This window comes from Heterodontus francisci, chromosome 5 (genome assembly GCF_036365525.1).
Source record: "Heterodontus francisci isolate sHetFra1 chromosome 5, sHetFra1.hap1, whole genome shotgun sequence".
NCBI lineage: Eukaryota > Metazoa > Chordata > Chondrichthyes > Heterodontiformes > Heterodontidae > Heterodontus > Heterodontus francisci.
The window spans coordinates 132,503,005-132,523,670 of NC_090375.1; the positions used below are offsets into that span (position 1 = coordinate 132,503,005).

At 42.5% G+C, this 20,666-nt stretch overlaps 1 protein-coding gene across 2 annotated transcripts in view; it reads right to left on the reverse strand.

Annotated features, from left to right (window-relative positions):
• Nucleotides 1-20,666, reverse strand: part of LOC137370056 (band 4.1-like protein 3) — a 384,274-nt gene that overhangs the window by 200,556 nt on the left and 163,052 nt on the right. Inside the window, exon 1 of one of the 2 annotated variants that reach the window (XM_068032109.1) lies at nt 6,914-7,164. The exons of the other annotated variant lie outside the window; for it this stretch is intronic. The gene's annotated coding sequence lies outside the window, so the exon portion shown is untranslated. Of the gene's footprint in view, nt 1-6,913; nt 7,165-20,666 lie in introns of those variants that run through there. 2 annotated transcript variants of the gene reach the window in all.

Genomic DNA, 20,666 nt, shown 5'->3' on the forward strand with positions numbered 1-20,666 from the left:
TAAAACATGACTAATTCTATATGATTAACTTACCCATACAGATGACCCACTGCTATGCAACAACTTGACATATTAAAATTGTACCACTCTTTTCCTGATCTTCCAATTGTGTATAAAAATTTGTAATGAAAAGAGGATATGCGTGTATCAGACATTAACCCACTTCGCAATAAACCCATTAATTCAGCATTTAGCTGGCCTAGAAATCATGCACTTGCTTATTCATACTCTCTTACTAATTAATTCAGAATATACTGCTGAATCAAATGGACACAGTTAACAAGTAAAATGAAAATAGTCACAACTAAGAAAATATCAATTGTCCAGTTTTCTGCACAAGTTACTTGTCTATTCTTTCCGAAATTTCAATCACAGCATCTATTTTTTGTTTGCTGATATATTTGTTCCACCCTCCCTCGGTCTTTCCCACTTTAAAGAAGGCATTCTATTACCAACTTTCTGTCACTTCACCAGTCTACAAGGCATGTTATAAAAGGCAATGTGGCCTACCTTCTGCCCTTTGGAGATGCACCTAAACCACACTCCCACCCACCCCCACCACCTTCCATGAGATAACTCATTCTGACAATACTGCTTGTTCAGTGAGTTGGAGGATGCAGTGTGTTTTTAATGTGGAGACCCAACTATTCCTCCCATTCCCAGCAGAACTAAAGATTCCCACCTCTATAAACCAGGGCTTCTCTCTCTCTTTCTTTCTTCCCCTCCCTTCTTTGTTAAACAGGGTGGCACTCATCTCCAAATTCTGCCTCTCCAGCCACCCGCTCCATCTCAAAGTAGCAGGACAAAGACATCAGTAACCTACAAAATGCAGTTTGGAGCACTGGTCTGGGAGAGCTACATTACTGGAAGTGGCGTTTTCAATGGGCCAAATGACCTTTCCTGTTCCTTGACTGTTGGATGACTATTCCTACACTCCCTTTGTCGGCATTCTACTCATATTAGGGTATTCCTTCTTTCCTTGCTTCTGCTTAAAAGGAATCCTGCCTATCTCTCATTGTTCCAAGTATTCTTTCCTTCTCCCACCACGACAAAAGGATATCTCTCGCATCTGTTCTCCTCTGAATCAAATCCTTAAAGTGGTCTTTATCCCTTCCCTATCTACCATCTTTAACAAGGATTCTCTCCCTTCCTCCCAGGGAACCTCTGCCTTTCCCTTCCACAAGTCCCTCAACAGGGTCTCCTTTCCACACAACAGCATTTGTCTAGCTCTTTGTCCCCCTCCCACCCAATTCCCTGAACCTCTGCTGGACTAAATAATTGTCAAGAATTTATTCTGTGGAGATGGTCCTACACATATATTGGACCCAGACTCAGGGCGTATGCCCCAAACAACACACATCAATTTCTACCCCATTGTTTATTCAAGCTCTCTCTATTTTCCTCTCTCTGCTCTTATTTCTTTGTTATTTCTATTCAGTTTCTTTTCTGCATCTCTCGCTTGTTTTACCTTATGGTCCTGTTTGTTGGGAAACAGCATTTCTCCCCAATTTCTGCAAACTGCACACTGCAGGAGGAAGGGGCAGGGAACAGGCCAATGCTGAATCAGTGATAGGAAGGGGTAGGTCATGAAATTGTGCATATTAATGAGCAAGACGTGCCTTGAGAAATTATGTGTAGACTGGTGCAACTATGCCTGAGCTTGAGTCATGCTTGTCACCAAAAAGTAGAGAAAATTGGGTGTAGAGCAGGGGGAAGAAAAATTTTGATAAACTCAGATTCTCTGCACTCTCACATTCAATTCTGTAAATTTACTTGAGATTTAAAGAAATCTAGGAGGCTCTGTTAAGCCTAAATATATGAATCAACAGTAAACTATTCACTACTGGTTAGAGTTAACCAGGAAAATCTTATCCAACATGGTTTCTGCCACATGTTTTCCCTCCTACTAGATGGGAGTGGCAGAAACCATGGCCCGTTGCTGATAGACAGGCTTGAGTCACAGAAGGGCCTGGGGTTTCCTCGAGTTGCATTGGTTTTTCTTAACAGCGTAACTCACCTGAAATCAGCCAAGCCAGTGCAAATAATTGAGGAATTTTAAAAGCACAGTTTCTGCAATCTTTTGCACTAATTAAAAAAAAAATCATGCCAGAAGCTGGCCCTGCCCACATTACTGGCCACGCCCATAAATCAAATTAATCACCATTCCGATTTCCTGCAAACTGCGCCTGTTTCCGAGCCTATGAGGAGGTTTTTTTGCCAAAAGGACACTAATAGACACCTTTTAAAAACTTATTTAGTAAGAAACTAACTGCTGTACACCACTGTAACTAATAAATGACTCTGTATAGTTTTTTAAACTAATTTTAAGTTATTTAAAATTGGGTTACTCACAGATGGGGGACTAAACTGATTAAAAATGCTTTATTTTTTATAATAAATCCATTTTCTGCTGTATTATTGAAACTGTACCAGGTTAACACACTTAACGATATCAAGTAATACTTTTAGTGCAATTTTTAAAAAATGTTCTAAAATGCTGCCTGGTTACGCTGTTTCACGATGGGCTTCCTCCACACCCCCACCCGCCCCCATCGGGTTTGAGCAGAAACTTAAACAATATAAACCTTCTAAAAACTGCAATTTGCGCCCAGATTGCCAATTGCGCCCGAAGTGGAAACTCTGGCTAACAATCATTCCACATGGAAATTAATACACCTGGGGGTTAATTTTGACTTTGAAAGATAGCAACTTGGTAGCCCCTTTTATATCTTATCAATTTTTATTTCCATTGAGTTCAATGAAAATCAAGACAGATGCAGACTCACTGTCACCAGTTTTACATTATCGCGCAATATCAAAATTACCCGCTTTTACTCTTCTCCCTCCTACATACTCGATCACTGTCCTTGGGATAACAAAGCATGCAGATTACATCACCTGCAATAAGACCTTCAGATGAAATTTTACTGGCACTTGTAGGATCAACTATAAATTCCAGTTTCCAATTGATTACAGTCTTATATAACATCAGTAAAGAAGCGAACTGAGATACAAGTAAAGAATAATAAAACAGTTCAATAGCTTCAAAGCAAATTTACAAGATTTAAGTAAATAGTGTTTCGGCAACAATGAACGTCAAGCACATTCAGCAACATTTCCAATACAATGATTTCACTTCCTGCCATATTCCAGATAGTTGTCTTAAAACTTGCTTTATTTAAACCCACACCTCTCTATTAATTTCCAAATGCAATTCATCACTTTTTTCCCCATTTTACTTTTTTGCAAAAGTATACAATTTGTATGCGTTCTTTATTGCATTTGATTCCAGTGATGAACATATTACAAGTGCTCAAAGCAAACACTAACAATAGTGCTAAACCAAATATCTTCAACACTGAAATATCAGGTGGTGTAAACTCTGCATTTTCTTTTTACAACATATCCCCACTCAGATGATTTTAAAGGCCTCATTTCGATGGAGTTTGTCAGTCGCCCACCCAAGTCCATTATCTGGCGAGCAAAAGTCCACTACTGGGGAGTGCCTGCAGAAACAGCCGTGGCAAGACATTGGGCTGATTGGGAGGTTAGCAGATGTTTGGGGATGGGGGCATGGGTAGGGAAGCTTGGGCCTGAGGAGGCACACAGTTTCCTTGTAAAGCCTGAAAGAAATTTAAAACATCTTACCTCACTGAGCTTCATCTGACCCTCAATGCAGGTCTCAGCAAGGTTTCACTTGATGGAGGAAGGCACCACTGCCCAGCCACTCTGACATCAAGCTGAAATTGCAGTTGTCTGAGCCAGATCTGTGCATTTAAAGCACGACCTCACTGCCTTCAGGTGGGTGTTCCATGCACCTGATGAAAACTGGTTAAAATCCAATACTACAGAAAGGCAGCGGAATCCCAGGGAGTGTATATTGCCCTTACCCTCCACCAACATGGTTTCCATGGGGCAGGCTTAAAATTTCACCCAAAGAGCAATTCTGCTCCTTTTACATCTGTTCAAGACTTAGATCTCAGCAACAACCAATCACTGCATGCTAAATACTTTAATCTGCTGAATAAATCTGTCAAGGGTATTAAATCTGAGTTCTGTCAGCAAATTGATAGGAGGCTGCTGGAGGGAATGTCATTTGATGCTGGAAACTGAACAGCTCTGTCCGAAAAAAAAGATAGAAAATCTTCTCAAAAAATAGCAAACTACTTTCAAAAAGCAAATAATGTGTAGCCTTGTATAGACACAATATTATAAATCTACACTACATGCAAATTATAAATATCAAGAATTACTGTGCAAAAATCAAAAGAATCTCCCATGTTAGAATATCAGCTTGGAGTAAATTTGAATCAGGCCAATGAAAAACAAACTAATTCCTGGCGAGACTCATCAACACATGCAAAGAATTTTATACTGTAAAACAAAATGACTGCTTTGAAGCAAAAGCATAAATGTTTTTATTTGTTCACCCTGATTATACTAGGTAAAGCCTCAAACCTCATCTCAGTAATCATTATATCACAGCTATCTTCAGAAATGTTTAATGGTAAAGTACCTAAATTCTGAAGCAACAGAAATCTGCCTCCATAATACAAAACATCTCTCTCTTTTCTATCATGGTTCTTCCTATACCATCCACAAACATTAGCTACATTTAAACAGATAACCAAAACATTTAATATACATTTCAAATAATATATAACATAATTTCAGTATTAACTATATGGAAGACTCAAAATTAATTACAGTATAAGCCCACCACTCATCTTATTGCAATTAATACTACTGTAGTTAAATTGATTTGAGCTGATGTAAAGTATAGCCCAAGCTTCACTACATTTCTATTACACATAACTGAAACTGGGCAATGACGTATGTAAGGAGCAGTAATTGACATTTATATTAAATAGGCAGTGCACCTGAGGATAAAATACAGCAACTACCACAATAAAATGCTTCAGTCTGTGAATACATCATTAGGTTGTAATATCTTACAGAACAGTGAGTAACCAGGTCAAAGCAAGACATCTTGCCAGAAGCATTGTGGCCTCTGATGGAACTAGCTGTATATCCACGGTAGCTGTGTTACTCCTTATTGTATTGCAGCAGAATAATATACACAATTACTTGTAGAAACAAACCTCATGAAAACAGAAAACCTTCCAAGGGAGTTTGGTCAAAATGAATACTCAATGACCTGATGCTGCTGCTGTGGATGCATTAGCCTTACAAGTGAAATTTCAAGGTCAGACATTTAGTGTAAAAAATAAACATTAAAAAAAACACATGCAAACAATACTTCCAAACCAACAACTCTGGTACTTGTTCACACAGAAAGCATATACAAATGAAGAATGCTCTGCTGACTAAATCAGAACCTTTCTTTTTCCCTAAAATTAAATCAGTACAAATTTACTCCTGAAGACCTTATTTTGGAATTAAATTTGTTGATAAATTCTAAGTTGATCTTCCGTCAATAATTTCAGCACCAAATCTTTTAAATTGATGTTGTGGCTAAATAATTATCTACGAACGTATCAAGACCATTAAAAAAAAATCAAGTCTCGATTTCCAGGGTTTTTATTTAAATTCAACAAAAGGTGGCAGCACTAATGAAGGCAATGTAATTTTCTGTAAATGTTAGCATCTTAAGCATTAAACTGGAGATACCAACAAATATTTAAATGGTTGTGAAGATTCAACCTTCACAATGTTTTAAAAGGTACCTGGGAAAATTTAAAGTAATGTGCAGGATACATTAGCTACATTTGGCAGGGTTACTTAGAGCAACAGCATCTTAACAGACCTGGAATAATCACTGACACTACTTTGGTGCATTATCAAGTACTTATGCTCCAGAATATTTTAAAACAAAGCATAAAATTAACGTGCTTAATGACCATAAGGACATTTAAGACAATCTTGTTTGGAAATATGAAATATACCAAAGTTGAAACGCACCAACTGTGAGCAAGTTTCCAAAGATGGATTCCTAACCACTTTCAAGGTTTCTCTTGATAGCTACCATATGTTGCCACAAACTTACCAGTGGAAGGAAAGGAGAGGCGAAAGTCAGCCTTCCCCTGTCTGGCGAGGGAATTAAGTGAGAAAAGGTGGCAGGGTCGGCAGCAGATTTTCCCATTGACGATGCGGCCGGGTGAGTGCTGTCACTGCAGCGGACCACAACTGCCATTTACCCCACACCACACCCACCGCATTGCAGAACTGCTGGCAATGGGGAAACAATCAAAGCTGCAACTCATCTTACTGACCAAAAGAAATGAATCACGCAGGGATCTCCCTTTTTCATGCAGTAACACGTAGATATGTTTGCAGTTAGGCACAAAATGTTATATAACGTTTTATGTGTATAGAAATATTAACTGATACACCACGCCAACAAACCCCACGCCCTTAGAATTAACCTTTTGACGAAACCAAACACAATGTTGTAAATATTTCTAGATCCTATTTCCAGTTTCAAATATGCCTTTTCAGTCAGGTCCTTATTCGATTATTCTATTGTCGCGTTTTAGTCATCGATTTGCTCATTCGCAAACACCACACATCCGAACTGTTACAATAGAAGTGGGTCCTACAGTGCGATCCGACACTATTCTGCTCCGTTTGGGATACCAGAAAATGTCTATTTATTAGTCTGCCGTGTTGAAGCCAGTAGTGAATAAAACTGCCTGCGAGCCGTGCGCGTCCCATTGCAAGAAACGCACAAGGGAGGCAGTAAACAGAGTCCCGAACCCACCACCGTGCAGCCAGACATCGCCAGCAACTGCACATCCTGCTGTTTAAAATAGAGAACTGACCGGGGGAGGGGGTAAGAGAAGAGAGAGGGGCAAAACACAAAGTTAAATATGGCGCCGAGGGCAAGCGGCAGAAAGTCGGCGAGAAGCAGTGCAGCCGGAGCCTGGAGCTCCGTGCCATATAGAGCCCATACCTTGCAGCGTCTTTGCAGCAGTGCGGCGGCAGCTGAACTCGGTGGCGGGAGGTGATGAGCAGCTTCCTCCCTGAGCGGGAGCCACGCGTCAGCAAAACCAGCAACACGCCAACTCTCCAGCGGCTTCTAGCAGCCAGGGTCCCGCCAAATCGCCGCCACCCACTGTCTCCCTTCGGAGCGGAGCGGCCGGTTCCCTGTCGACTTTGCTGTGCTTGTAGGGGAGTGGAAAGGACGGTGACTTGTTTGTCTGTGCGCAATGTTACAGTGTCTCAGGGAAAGTGGAAAGGTGGGGGGGAGCCTGGGGGAGGAGCGCTGAACCTGCCACCACAGATGGGGCAAACGAGCGCTGTGGGAATTTGGGGGCTGGAAGCTTCTCGTTCTCCCTCTACTCGACGCAGTATAATTAGAAACAGATTGCTTCAGTACAGTATTACACACGCAAAGGAACTTTCCTTAGCTGCATACTTCCATGCATGGCAATTCGCAACATCCCTTCAATTCATTTACTGCACTGGATTTAATAAATCAATATAAAACTTTCAAGAAACATATTTAGATATGTGCATTATAGAAACAGAATGCACATACATACCAGTCCCTGAATTGAGATATTAAACCCCTCCATACAGTTGTGTTGTTCCGCTGTAGTTATTTTTAAACATGATACTGCACCATTTAATAAACTCGAATTTTCCGGCGATGGAACGAAACTTTCCAGAAATATCCAATCACAAAATAAGGGAACAACCCCTGTCCAAACATTAAGATCTGTATTCTGAACTAGAAGGCATTGCTGAACGTGTGAAAGTCACACAAAGCGAGATGGGCAGATTAGTCTCTAAAACAGTATGCGGGAACCTTACACATCAAGCTGCTTAATGAGACAGGATTTAAATCCCACAAGGTGTTTTACAGTGCACAATTTAGCCACAGATATGTCGGCCAATTGTGCCCCATAGAGACCTGAATTAGCGCACACTGCTGAATTGAGAGGGTTACTGACGCTTGCTGAGACGATGACTGGATCGACCCACGCTAATTCAACTCCCTCAATTATTGGGTGCAGTCATTCCTCCCAGGCAGCTTTCCTGCTAAGATAGATTGTCGTTTCCTTTTCCCTCCACAATCAGAAATATACTGAACAAAATTGTGCTGAAGATAACACTCTTCGTAGCCATTTACTTTGAAAATGCGAAAGAGACTCCGTTTTTAAAAAAAACAAAACTGCCTAAATCATAAGAAATTAGTCGTCTATAGCGGTCTCTTAAAATGTAAAACTGGTTATTTCAAGCAGCATTGTAAATAATTATAATGACAGCACTGGATGCTGAGGAATGTCTTTCCATCCGTGAATACCTTCGTCCTCTTTCACAAGCTGATGGGTTTCCTATCTCAGCCACATTGTTGTGGAGAAACCTCAAGGCGAGATTATATACTTTATAAGGGGAGATGGAAAACTTAAGCAAGTTCAAGCAGGCCGCTGCTCTCGCATAACCCCAAACAACATTAAAGGAAGCAATTCGAGACAGTGGATGGCATATTGTGGTGCCAATTAGGGAATAAAAAAGAACGTTATCCTCGCATAAAACTGTTCGCATGTTACAAATCTAAAGAGTGAAGGATTAGGCTTGTGCTCAATTTCCCACGCAGTGAGTTACTGACAGTCTGAACCATTAAAAACAACTGTGAGTAAATACCAGATCAAAACAGGAGAAAAATAACTGTCACCTCATAGCAGTTAGCACAAGATCAGCATTTGCTGATCCGAGGTCGCTTTCTGCTCCAGGGGTCGGTGCAAAGGGAGGATGGGGAAGAAAATAGTAACTTTTTATACGCTACTAAACCTCCTGCAGCCAGCTTTTTCTGAAAATATCGTATCTGCACTCTCGTCCCACTTTTTTCTTTAAGAATTCTGTTTTTGCCGATCTTAGCGGGAGGGGAGGGGAGGGGAGGGGGGGGGGGGCTCTCCAGTCTGACTTTACTTGTTCCAATGAAGAATCATACCGACATTACGTTAGTCTTTCTCTTTCAGCTGACAGACTTCAGTGCATTTTCAGAATTAAGACTCAATTACTTTTTTAATTTGTTGATTTTTTTTTCTGGATGACCAAACCAAAACGATTGGATATAGAACAAAAAGCAATAAACTGTAGATGTTGGAGATGTTTTTTAAAAACAGAAAATGCTGGAACCACTCGTCAGGTAATGGAATAACTGTGGAGAAGTGGGGCAAATCACCACTTCAGACATGTGAACTTTGTCACAAGACTATGGCCCAGATTTTGGAGTCAGCAGCAAAGCAACAACACACACCCCCAATCTCAAAGAAAGCTGCCAACAAAGCTCTAGTGATCTCTGTACTATGGATTTCCCCTTTCCTCATAGATGCCCAGTTTTGCATTGCTCGGTCTGTTCAAAATCTATCCATTTAGCACGACGGTAGTGCCACACACGATGGCAGGTATGCTCTATGTGAAGACAGCACTTGGTCTCCACAAGCACTGTGCAGTGGTCACTCCTACCAATACTGTCATGGACTGAGGCATCTGGGGCAGACAGATTGGTGAGGATAAGGCCAAGTATATTTTTCCCTCTTGTTGGTTCTCTCATTACCTGCCGCAGATCCAACTTAGCAGTTATGTCCTTTAGGACTCGGCCAGCTCGGTCAGTGGCGGTGCTACCGAGCCACTCTTGGTGATGGACATTGAAATCCCCCACCCAGAGTACATTCTGTGCCCTTGCCACCCTCAGTGCTTCCTCCAAGTACTGTTCAACATGGAGGAGTACTGACTCATCAGCTGCGGGGGGGGGGGGGGGGGTGGTAGGTGGTAATTAGCAGGAGGTTTCCTCGCCCATCTTTGGCCGAATGCCATGAGACTTCAAGGGGTCTGGAGTTGAAGTTGAGGACTCCAAGGGCAACTCCCTCCCAACTGAATCCCAGAACCTAAGGCCTTGGCAGCTGAGGACAGGGGCAATGAAAATCAGAGATGCTCAAGAGGTCAGAATTAGATGAGCACAGATATCATGGAGGCTTGTGGGATGATTAAACAGATAGAGATAGGGAGAGGCAAGGGCAAGGAGAGATATAAACAAGGATGAGAATTTTCCAATCAAGGCGGCACAGTGGCGCAGTGGTTAGCACCGCAGCCTCACAGCTCCAGTGACCCGGGTTCAAATCTGGGTACTGCCTGTGTGGAGTTTGCAAGTTCTCCCTGTGTTTGCGTGGGTTTCCTCCGGGTGCTCCGGTTTCCTCCCACATGCCAAAAAGACTTGCAGGTTGATAGGTAAATTGGCCATTAGCAATTGCCCCTAGTGTAGGTAGGTGGTAGGGAAACATAGGGACAGGTGGGAATGTGGTAAGAATATGGGATTAGTGTAGCATTAGTACAAATGGGTGGTTGATGGTCGGCACAGACTCGGTAGGCCAAAGGGCCTGTTTCAGTGCTGTATCTCTAAACTAAACTAAGGCATTGCTTGACCGGGAGCCAATGTAGGTCAGTGAGCATAGGGGTGATAGGTGCACAAGGCTTGGTGTGAGTAAGGACATGGGCAGCAGAGTTTTGGATGTACTCAAGTTTATGGAGGGTAGAGTGTGCGAGACCAGTCTAGAGTGTGTTGGAATAGTCAAGTGTGGAGGTAACAAAGGCATAGATAAGGATTTCAGCAGCAGATGAGCTGAGGCAGGCGATGTGACAGGAGGTGGAAATAAGTGGTGTTAATGATAGTGTAGATGTATGGTGGGAAGCTCATCTCAGAGTCAAATATGACACCAAGGTTACGAACAGGCTGTTTTCACCTCAGACAGTTGCCGGGGAGAAGTATGGAGTTGGCAACTAGGGAATAGAGTTTGTAGTGTGGAATGGAACCAAAGGCTTTGGTCTTCCAATTGTTTAGTTGGAAAAAAGTTCTGCTCAATCACCCACAGTGCTGTTAGGAAGGGAGTTCCAGGATTTTGACCCAGCAACAGTGAAGGAACGGCAATATATTTCCACATCTAGGACAGTGTGCGACTTGGAGGGGAACTTGCAGGTGGTGGTGTTCCCACACGTCTGCTGCCCTTGTCCTTCTAGGCGCTTGAGGGTTTGGAAGGTGCTGTTGAAGAAGCCTTGGTGAGTTGCTACTGTGCATCTTGTAGATGATACACACTGCTGCCAGTATGTGTCAGTGGTGGAGGGAATGAATGTTGACGGTAGTGGATGAAGTGCCGATCAAGTGGGCTGCCTTGTCCTGGATGGTGTCGAGCTTCTTGAGTGTTGTTAGAATTGCACTGATCTAGGCAAATGGAGGGTATTCCATCACACCCCTGATTTGTGCCTTGTAGATGGTGGACAGGCTTTGGGAAGTCAGGAGGTGGGTTACTTGCCACAGTATTCCCAGCCTCTGACCTGCCCGTGTACCCACAGTATATATGTGGCTGCTCCAGTTCAGTTTATGGTCAGTGGTAGCCCCAGGATGTTGATAGTGAGGGATTCAGTGATGGTAATACCATTGAATGTCAAGGGGGTATGTTTAGATTCTCTCTTGCTGGATATTGTCATTGCCTGGCACTAGTGTGGCACGAATATTACTTGCCACTTCGCAGCCCAAACTACTTGGTTTATTTTTCTAGGTCTCCAAACAGCATTAGAAACAACCTAAACATCACTACCTTTGCACTGTTCACTTTGATCATACATTATATTCCTTGAAATTCCCACATTAGTTCCTCAGATCTTCTGTCCTTATTTGATTATGTTTATTTCACTTTTGAACAATAGTTACAGAACTAATGGCTGAAATTTGATACGTATTTGCATTAAATATGGAGGTTCGCTGGAAAACTGAGAGGCAATGGGAGAACCAACACCAAAAGCATATAGATCCGCACAATTGATCCTTCCACACTGCTGCATTGCTCATTTCAGCTACATGTTGAGGCCACAATCTCGGTATAAAAGAGGAAGAGAAAACTACTGTAAGACAGTCATCCCTGCATCACTATTGTACTCCTCCCAGAGATCAAATTTCAGAGCAGCATTAGGAGAAGCTCAGGACCATATCCCACCTCCCCTCCACTTCCACCCCCGCCCCAACACACACACACTTCTGGCTGGTACATAGCATTGGAATCACAACAATGTACATTTATGTAGCATCTTTAACCAAGGTGCTTCAAAGGAGGGTTAACAAACAAGACTTGGCACTAAGCCATATATGGAAATATTAGGACAGGCAAGTACAAGTGTGGTCAGAGAGGTAGGTTTTAAGGAGCATCTTAAAGGAGGAGTGAGATGTAGAGAGGTCTTGGGAGGGAACTCCAGGGCTTAACGTTTAGGCAGCTGAAGTCACAGCTGCCAATGGGAAAGAAGAAAATGAATAAAAATAAGTGTTACTCGCAGGAGAGGAGAAAATAAAAGCTGAAAGTATGGAACAGCAGTTGAATTAGACAGTGTGCTTCACAAAGCTGCAGTACAATCACAAGGTTCTGAAAACTCACTCTCGCCATTGATAAAGTTACCTGAACCCTGAGGCGATACTGCAGGGTGTAACACAATATCCAAGCTAGGAATCATTTTATTGCATTTATTTTTGTAAAACAGAGACAGCCTTCTGTTGAACCATTCAGGTTAGGTTTCTCGTATGGCCGTCATACTACGACCACTCAGATTTGGATCAGGCATGTTTTATGGTCTATTCACTCATGGTAGAAAACAAAACACGACAGGAACAGTAGGGAAAAGCAGAATTAAGTTTTCAGTTGTAGTCAGATGCCAGCACTGACTAGTTGGGCTGAATGGTCTGTTTCAGTGCTGTATAATCCATGCAATATATTTTGGTAAGATATAAAAATGAAAAGGTTGCTAATTTGACTTTCTTTTGAAAAGGACCCAAATTTTATTCATAATTTGTACTTATGCCAGTTTTAGAAAATTGATTTGTCCCCCATGACATTTAAAGATTAAGCTATTAAAACCTGAATATATAAAGAGTCACAACAAACTCCAGCTTAATGATTTGTGCTCAGGTATCATACCAGCAGACTCATTAACTGCTTCAATTTTACTAAAATAAAATTGTCTGTTCGGGAAACCAGAACCACAAAACACAAAGAAGAAACTTATTCCAATTTGAAACTGTCTAAAATGTATAACTTTTCCAACTGGAAATATTAGTTTTAGCTTTGCTGGATAGTTATGTCCAACCACACTATATACTTACTGCAGCGTCACTCATTATGTTGTCTGGCTATAGAACTCAGTGGTTTTTTATTTTTAAAAAAGCATCAGGATGAGTTGATCTGAACAAGGGTGGCAGCAGGGACAGCGAAACTGGCCACAACCCTGCCAGATTAAGGAGAAAGAAAGGTCAGAAAGGATTTCCACTCCTTATTCCTAACCAGCCCTCCCTGCTCGAAAAGGTGCATGCGCAGACTTCATTTGGGGACAGCTGAATTAACTCCAGTTAAATAGTCTGCTGATAGGCTCTGCCTGGGCCCACACAGATTAGCCTGGTGGGCAAGGTAGCATAGAACACACAGCAGATAAGGATCTATACATCTTTGGGAGAGGAGGAAAAAATACTAATCAGTCTGCATTATAAAAAAAATCAAATTCTGTGACAATTGCTCATCTACCATGAAAATGGTATAGGATTTGTTAACCAAAATATTTTTAACTAAGTAACTCAAATCTCTCTGCACATTGCACTGTTTGTTCGATCTTGCACTGGAAATCAACTGTGCCCCAGTCTACATAAACAAATGAATTGCATCAGGAATATGCCCCTGCAGTGACATAAAAGAAACTCAAAAGGGAACCTCTAAAGCAAAATATTGCAGATGCTGGAATTCTAAAATAAAAATAGAAAGTGCTGGAAATATTCAGCAGGTCAGGCAGCATCTGCTGCAGGTCGATGACCATTTCAGGTCTGATTAAAAAAAAAAATCAACCTAAAAAGTTAATTCTGCTTTTCTCTTCATAATTGCTGCCTGACCTGTTGAGCATTTCCAGCATTTTCTATTTCTATTTCAAAAGAATGCCTGTAGAGGAGCTATTGGAATGCCAGTAGTAGCAGCAGTTGTTGGAGGTGGGTGGTGTAGACCAAGCAAAAGCACATAAGCACTTAGTTGAGATGAAGGGGCTAGTTATAAATAATTACATAGTGTGTTGAAACACAGGTGGGTTGGGTAGAAAAGGGAAACAAGACACAGATGTCCAAGGAGTTGCAGACAACAACAGGAAAACAGGTCGACAGTGTCCTTGCCCATATCAGACAGAGAAGTCGCCTTGGATACGAGACATAATTAGACTTGCGTTTGAGAAAGGGCAAGTGCTGACCAGGCTTTCACTGAACCAAATAAGGAATTATCACTATACCAGCCCCCTATGAGTAAGTAAGAGGGGAGGATCTTGGAAATAAGATTTAACCCCTGACCGATACTAGGGACAGCACGAGAACCTGGGAACAACACTCGAGAAGGTAGCTCTGAGTCAGGGACTCAGAACGTAAGAACAGCCGCAAATCAGAGACTGATCACCTCATTCCTTGACGGGTAGTAGTCTGTGCAAGTTAATGATTCTTGATACTATTGATGATTTAGCGTGTGAATAAAATATTGATATAACCTTTACCAATCAGTGTTCGTGAGTTCATTAAGAGCAAGTGCATATTTGGCACAACAGTGGTGGGTAGTTGAGGTTATGAGATCTAGACTAAAAGTGAGATGATGAGGGGTCTCCTGCAATATTGCGGCTGGCTCCTCCAGTCAGGGAACAAAGTGGGAAAATGCATTTGGTAGCACCAAGAGGCGGAGTGCAGCATCGAAGAGCACTGGAAGGGGAGGGACACCAAGTCTGGGAATCCTTCATCACTGCAATGTGGATCCCATGGTTTGGAAGCATTGGGAGTGTCTGGAATCTGCCAGCTTTCGGGGAGGTGGGCTCAAGCAGCCAAGTATCAGCTCAGGTGTCAGACCCTCGGGCAGCTTGTTCTGAGGCCATCAGCCAAGACCTTTGCCCAAATCAGTTTTTTTTCCCCCAATAGAAACACTTCATATTAATGCTGTATGTGCCAACTGTATAGGTGCAGTCAGCAGTACATATAGTGCAAAGATCCCGATCCCTCTCAGCTGCCCCCAATTTCAAAGTTTATTTCTTGTAACTATCAAAAACTACTTAATTAGTGATTAAACCTTGTTTGCCTGGAAACTTTCAAAATACAATTCATTTTATTTTGGAAAAATCAAAAAGAATTCAAATTATGAAAGAAAAGTATCTCTGTATTTGTAGGCACATCCATGCATTTTTTCTCTGGCTGGCCAGCTATCTTTGAAATTTGGTGTCTCTCAGGTAAAACAAAAATGATAAAAATATGAAACTTTACTTGAAAAGTATATTCTTCAGATTGAGTCTATTGGAAAGACTCAAAAATACTTTAACACGTTAAGGAGATATATTCCTCCAACTGTGCCAGCCTATCACTCACCTTAATGGAAACCTACTATAGTCTATGAGTCTAGTAATACTGGGGTGAGGATTCGGGGGTCCCTGGGCATGAAAGCATGAGGTTGGTGTTGGCTTCTGAGAGCAGTTGTGGGGGTGATAGGGGGGCGCCTGGAACACTGGGCACGAATGCCACAGTCTGTTCAGACTTCATCTCCCTGAATCTAACAGCGTGATAGCTGATGGTCGACATTGCAATCTCAAGCCCAGGTTTTTCAGAAGGGCTGAAACATTTGCTTAAAAAAGTTGAAGCAAAACTGCTCAAAAACACACACAAAAGACAACTCAGCTGGTAAATTCAATTATGTTCAGGCACAAAAGTTACATTTACATAGCAATTTTCATGACCCCAACATGTCCCAAAGTGGTTCCCAGCCAATAAAAAGCGTCTTCCCTGCTTTTTACATAGACAAATAAGATAGCGAATCTGTACACATCACGGACCCACAAGCAGCAATGAAATAAATTACCAGTTAATCCATTTCTGGTGGTGTTGGTTGAGGAATGAATGTTGACCATAACACTGGAAGAAATCCCTGTTCTTTGTGGAACTTGCTTTAAAATCCCTCCTGAAGATCGACCTCTCCAATAGCAGCACTACCTCTGTATTGCTCTGAAGTGCCTGAAATACGTGTTTAAGTCCTGGAGTGGAGCTTGATCTTCTGACTCTGAGGTAGGATAGCTACGACTGTGACTGCGATTTTTTTTATATGTTAGGAACCTTATTTTTAGTCCACACTTTGCAAGCCAACAGTAAAATAAGAAAAACAAAATCAAATAATGTTTCCAGTGATAAAAACTTAAAATGCTGGAAATAATCAGCAAGTCTGGCAGTATCTGTGAAGACAGAAATGGAGCCAACGTTTCAGGTCTGTGACCTTTCATCAGAACTGGGAAAAGTTAAAAATGGACTGCCCTGGTAGAGCCATCATTTCAGCCTGTTCCTGCCCCACTGAGCTGATTTCTTCTTTGAGTCTTCTTTTTCCCTTACCACAGCATCATTTACAGCACAGAAGGAGGCTATTCGGCTCATTGAGTCCATGCTGGCTCTCTGTAGAGCAATCCAATCAGTCCCATTCCCCCACTCTATCCACACAGTCCTGCCAGTTTATTTCTCTCAAGTGCCTATTCAATTTTCTTTTAAAATCATTGATCGTCTCTGCCTCCAGCACCCTCATAGGCAGTGAGTTCCAGTCTCTTCTCATCCACATCCGTGAATTTTCCGATGCCCCCCGTCACTTTAACAGTTTGCTGTTTCCATGCCCTAACCGTATTCTTTCCACCATGGACGTTCAAGCTCTCTACTCCTCCATCCTCCACCAAGACCATCTGAGAGCTCTCTGCTTCTTCCTTGAATGGAGACCCACCCAGTCCCCACCCACCACCTGGCTGAACGTGTTCTCACATTGAGCAACTTCTCCTTCAACTCCACTCTCTTCCTCCAAATGAAAGGGTATGGGTAGCGTCAAGCAGGCCCTCACCTGCCAAGAATGAGACACATTAATTTCGCCACATGAACACTGATTTTTAAACCGCTACTGGAGTAAAGAAAAAACTTGTTTTTAAAGAAAACCACCAAACCCTGGACTGGAAAGGCATTTGCATAGTAACAGACAGTACTTGGAAAGGACAAAGGGGCCACTCCTTCCTCCAATTTAATCCACAATGGGCTTTTGATTACCAGACGTTGAAGGTGGAGAGGCTAGCATTCCAGGTTAACTGCTAAGATGGCTGAATACACAAATAGACATGGTCAGACCAGTTTAGTCACATGACTAACTGGCTGTTGGAGTTTTTTTGAATTTGAACTTGCCACTGAGAATTAGAACTCAGAAAGCTATTCGCTCTTGGACTGGAAAAGATCTCTCGTGGCTGGCTTGCTGTCGCCTCTGTCCTATCTGCTCATCCCTCTCAACAGCTTCGGAAATAATTGAAGACATTTGAACCCCAAGAGAGAAAAGTCTTCTACAATGAACAAGGTTTAAGAATAATACTAGGCCCCAATGAAAAGCAAGATCTACTTACAAGCAAGGACTACAGCCAGCTCGAAGCATAGTAACAAAACACCCCTCTTCAGAGATTGCCTCAAACCTCTCTACTTTATTTTTCTTCTGCTCTTTTCTGTCTCTATTTGCATGTGTATATCGTGTATGCATGCTAGCGTGGGGAGCGGCGTGTATCCGCAGGCGTTAACCGAATTAAAATTTTAATAAATTTCACTTTTCTTCTTTAAACCTAAGAAAGCCTGTTTATGCTCATTTCTTTGCTTCATAATTGGAAAGCGGTGAACAAGGATTCACCAAGGGGGAGCTCAAAACACTGTTTAAAAATTAAATCCAGTTACAAGAAGTCCAGGTGAAGGCTGAAAAAGACCCCTAGACACCTTTCTCACCTGGTCATAACAGTATTGCTATGGGTACCTGCATGGGTTGCAGCTATGCCTGCCTTTCTGTGGGTTATGTGGAATATTCTTTGGTCTATCCTACTCACACCCCCTTCCTCACCTCTTCTTCTGGTATATTGATGACAGTATCACTCCCATTTCCTGCTCTTGCACTGAATTGGAAATTTTTTTGTAAATAGACTTTGCTTCCAATTTTCACCCTTCTCTTGCCTTCACATGGTTAATCTCTGACTCTTCCCATCCCTTCCTTGACTTCTGTCTCCATTTCTGGGGATAGGTTATCAACCAATATTCACTGTAAGCCCACAGACTCAAACAGCTACCTTGACGACACTTCCTCACAACCCACTTCCTGTAAGGACTCTTTCATTCTCCCAGTTTCTCAGTCTCCTTTGCATCTGCTCTAATGATGTAATTTCTATACTAGTGCTTCCAATATGTTTAGAGACGGTGGGCCGAAGGGCCTGTTTCAGTGCTGGATCTCTAAAACGAAAAGTTTAGTTTAGTTTAGAGATACAGCACTGAAACAGGCCCTTCGGACCACCGAGTCTGTGCCGACCAACCACCCATTTATATACTAATCCTACACTAATTCCATATTCCTACCACATCCCCACCTGTCCTTATATTTCCCTACCACCTACCTATACTAGGGACAATTTATAATGGCCAATTTACCTATCAACCCGCAAGTCTTTGGCATGTGGGAGGAAACCGGAGCACCCGGAGGAACCCACACAAACACAGGGAGAACTTGCAAACTCCACACAGGCAGTACCCAGAATTGAACCTGGGTCGCTGGAGCTGTGAGGCTGCGGTGTTAACCACTTCACTTTTCCTCAACTGAGGATTCGCCTCCTCTTTGGTTGACAGGAACCTTGACTGTATTTGACCTATTTCATGCACTTCTGCTCTCAACCCTTCCCCTCCCTCCCAGAGCCACAATAGGGTTAACGCTTGTCTTCACCTTCCACCCCACCAGCCTCCACATTCAACAGATCATCCTCTGCCATTTTTGCCACCTCCAGTGTGATTCCACCACTAAACACATCTTCACATCCCCCACCCTTTCAGCATTACAAAGGGATAGTTACTTTTGCAAAACCCTGGTCCATTCCTCAGTTATACCCAACATCCCCTCCCCTTCCCAGGGCATCTTTCCATGCAAACGCAGGAGATGCAACACCTGCCCTTTTACCTCCTCCCTTCTCGACGTCCAAGGGCCCTAACGCTCATTCCAATGATTTGCTTGTACTTCTTTCAATTTCGTACACTGTATTGGCTGCTCACGGTCTGGTCTTCTTTACATTGGGAAGCCCAAATGCAGACTGGGTGATTGCTTTTGGAACATCTTCATTCAGTCTGCAAGCATGACCCTGAGTTCCCGTCACCTGTCATTTTAATTCTACCTCGTTCCCAGTCTGACCTTTCTGTCCTCAGCCTCCTGCCGTGTTCCAATGAGGGTCAACGAAAGCTCGAGGGACAGCATCTCATCTTTTGATTGGGCCTTCAAAGCCTTCTGGACTCAACATTTAGTTCAACGATTTTAGATTGTAAACTCTGCCCCATTTTGCTTTTTCTTTGCTTTTTTTGTCTCACATTTCTCTTTTTCCCTTTTGTTTTCTTTCCGATGGCAGCTATTCTTGATCCTGCTATTCACACCTCTTCGAGACACATCTTTTGTTTCTTTGCAATTCCTATTACCACTCCCTTTTGCCTTGCACCATGAACATAGAATCATAGAATCGTTACAGCATAGAAGGAGACCATTCAGCCCGACATGTCCATGCCTGCTCTCCGCAAGAGCAAATCAGCAAGAACCACTCCCCAGCCCTTTCCCCACAGCCCAGCAATAAGTTCTCTTCAGGTCCTTATCCAATTTTCTTTTGAAAACCACAATTCAATCTGCCTCCACCACACTCTCAGGCAGTGTATTCTGGATCCTAACAACTCGCTACATAAAAACGGTTTCCTCATATCGTCGTTGATTCTTTTGCCATTCACCTTAAATCAGTGTCCTCTGGACCTCAGCCCTTCCGCCAACGGGAAGAGTTTCTTTCTATCTACTCTGTGCAGACCATTCATGATTTTGAACATCTCTATCAAATCTCCCCTCAACCTTCTCTTCTCAAAGGAGAACAACCCCAGCTTCTCCAATCTATCTTCGTAACTGAAGTCTCTCATGGCTGGAACATAAATCTCTTCTGTGACTTCTCTAAAGCCTTCACATCCTTCCTAAAGTGCAGTGCTCAGGATTGGACACAATATCCCAGTTGAGGCCAAACCAGTCTTATAGAAATGTTCACCATAACTTCCTTGCTTTTGTACTCTCTGCCTCTATTTATAAAGGCCCAGGATCCCATATGCCTTTTTATCTGCTTTCTCAACTTGTCCTCCCACCTTCAATGATTTGTGCACGTACATCCCCAGCTCTCCCTGTTCCTGCACCCCTTTTAGAATTGTATTCTTTATTTTATATTGCTTCCCGAACTTTCTATCAAAATGTATCAATTCACACTTTGGTCATCTAATCTCTCCTGCCGGCCACCCTATCACAGATCTTCCCTTTTGTTCTTTTTCCCACTCTTACCCCCCCCACACTTTCATTTGCTCAAAACATATTAATATACGTATTAACATACATAATTATGGGATCCTGGGCTTCATAAACAGAGATAGAGTATAGAAGCAGAGAAGTTATGTCGAACCTTCATAAAGCTCGGATAAGGTGACAACTAGAGTATTGCGTCTAGCTTTGGTCTCCACATTTTAGGAAGGAGAAGGTTGGCTGAATTTTATGGATCCCTGGGAAACGGGCCAGGAGGAGGATCCGGTGGGGGGGCGGGGAGCGCCTATAAAAGAGCTAGGA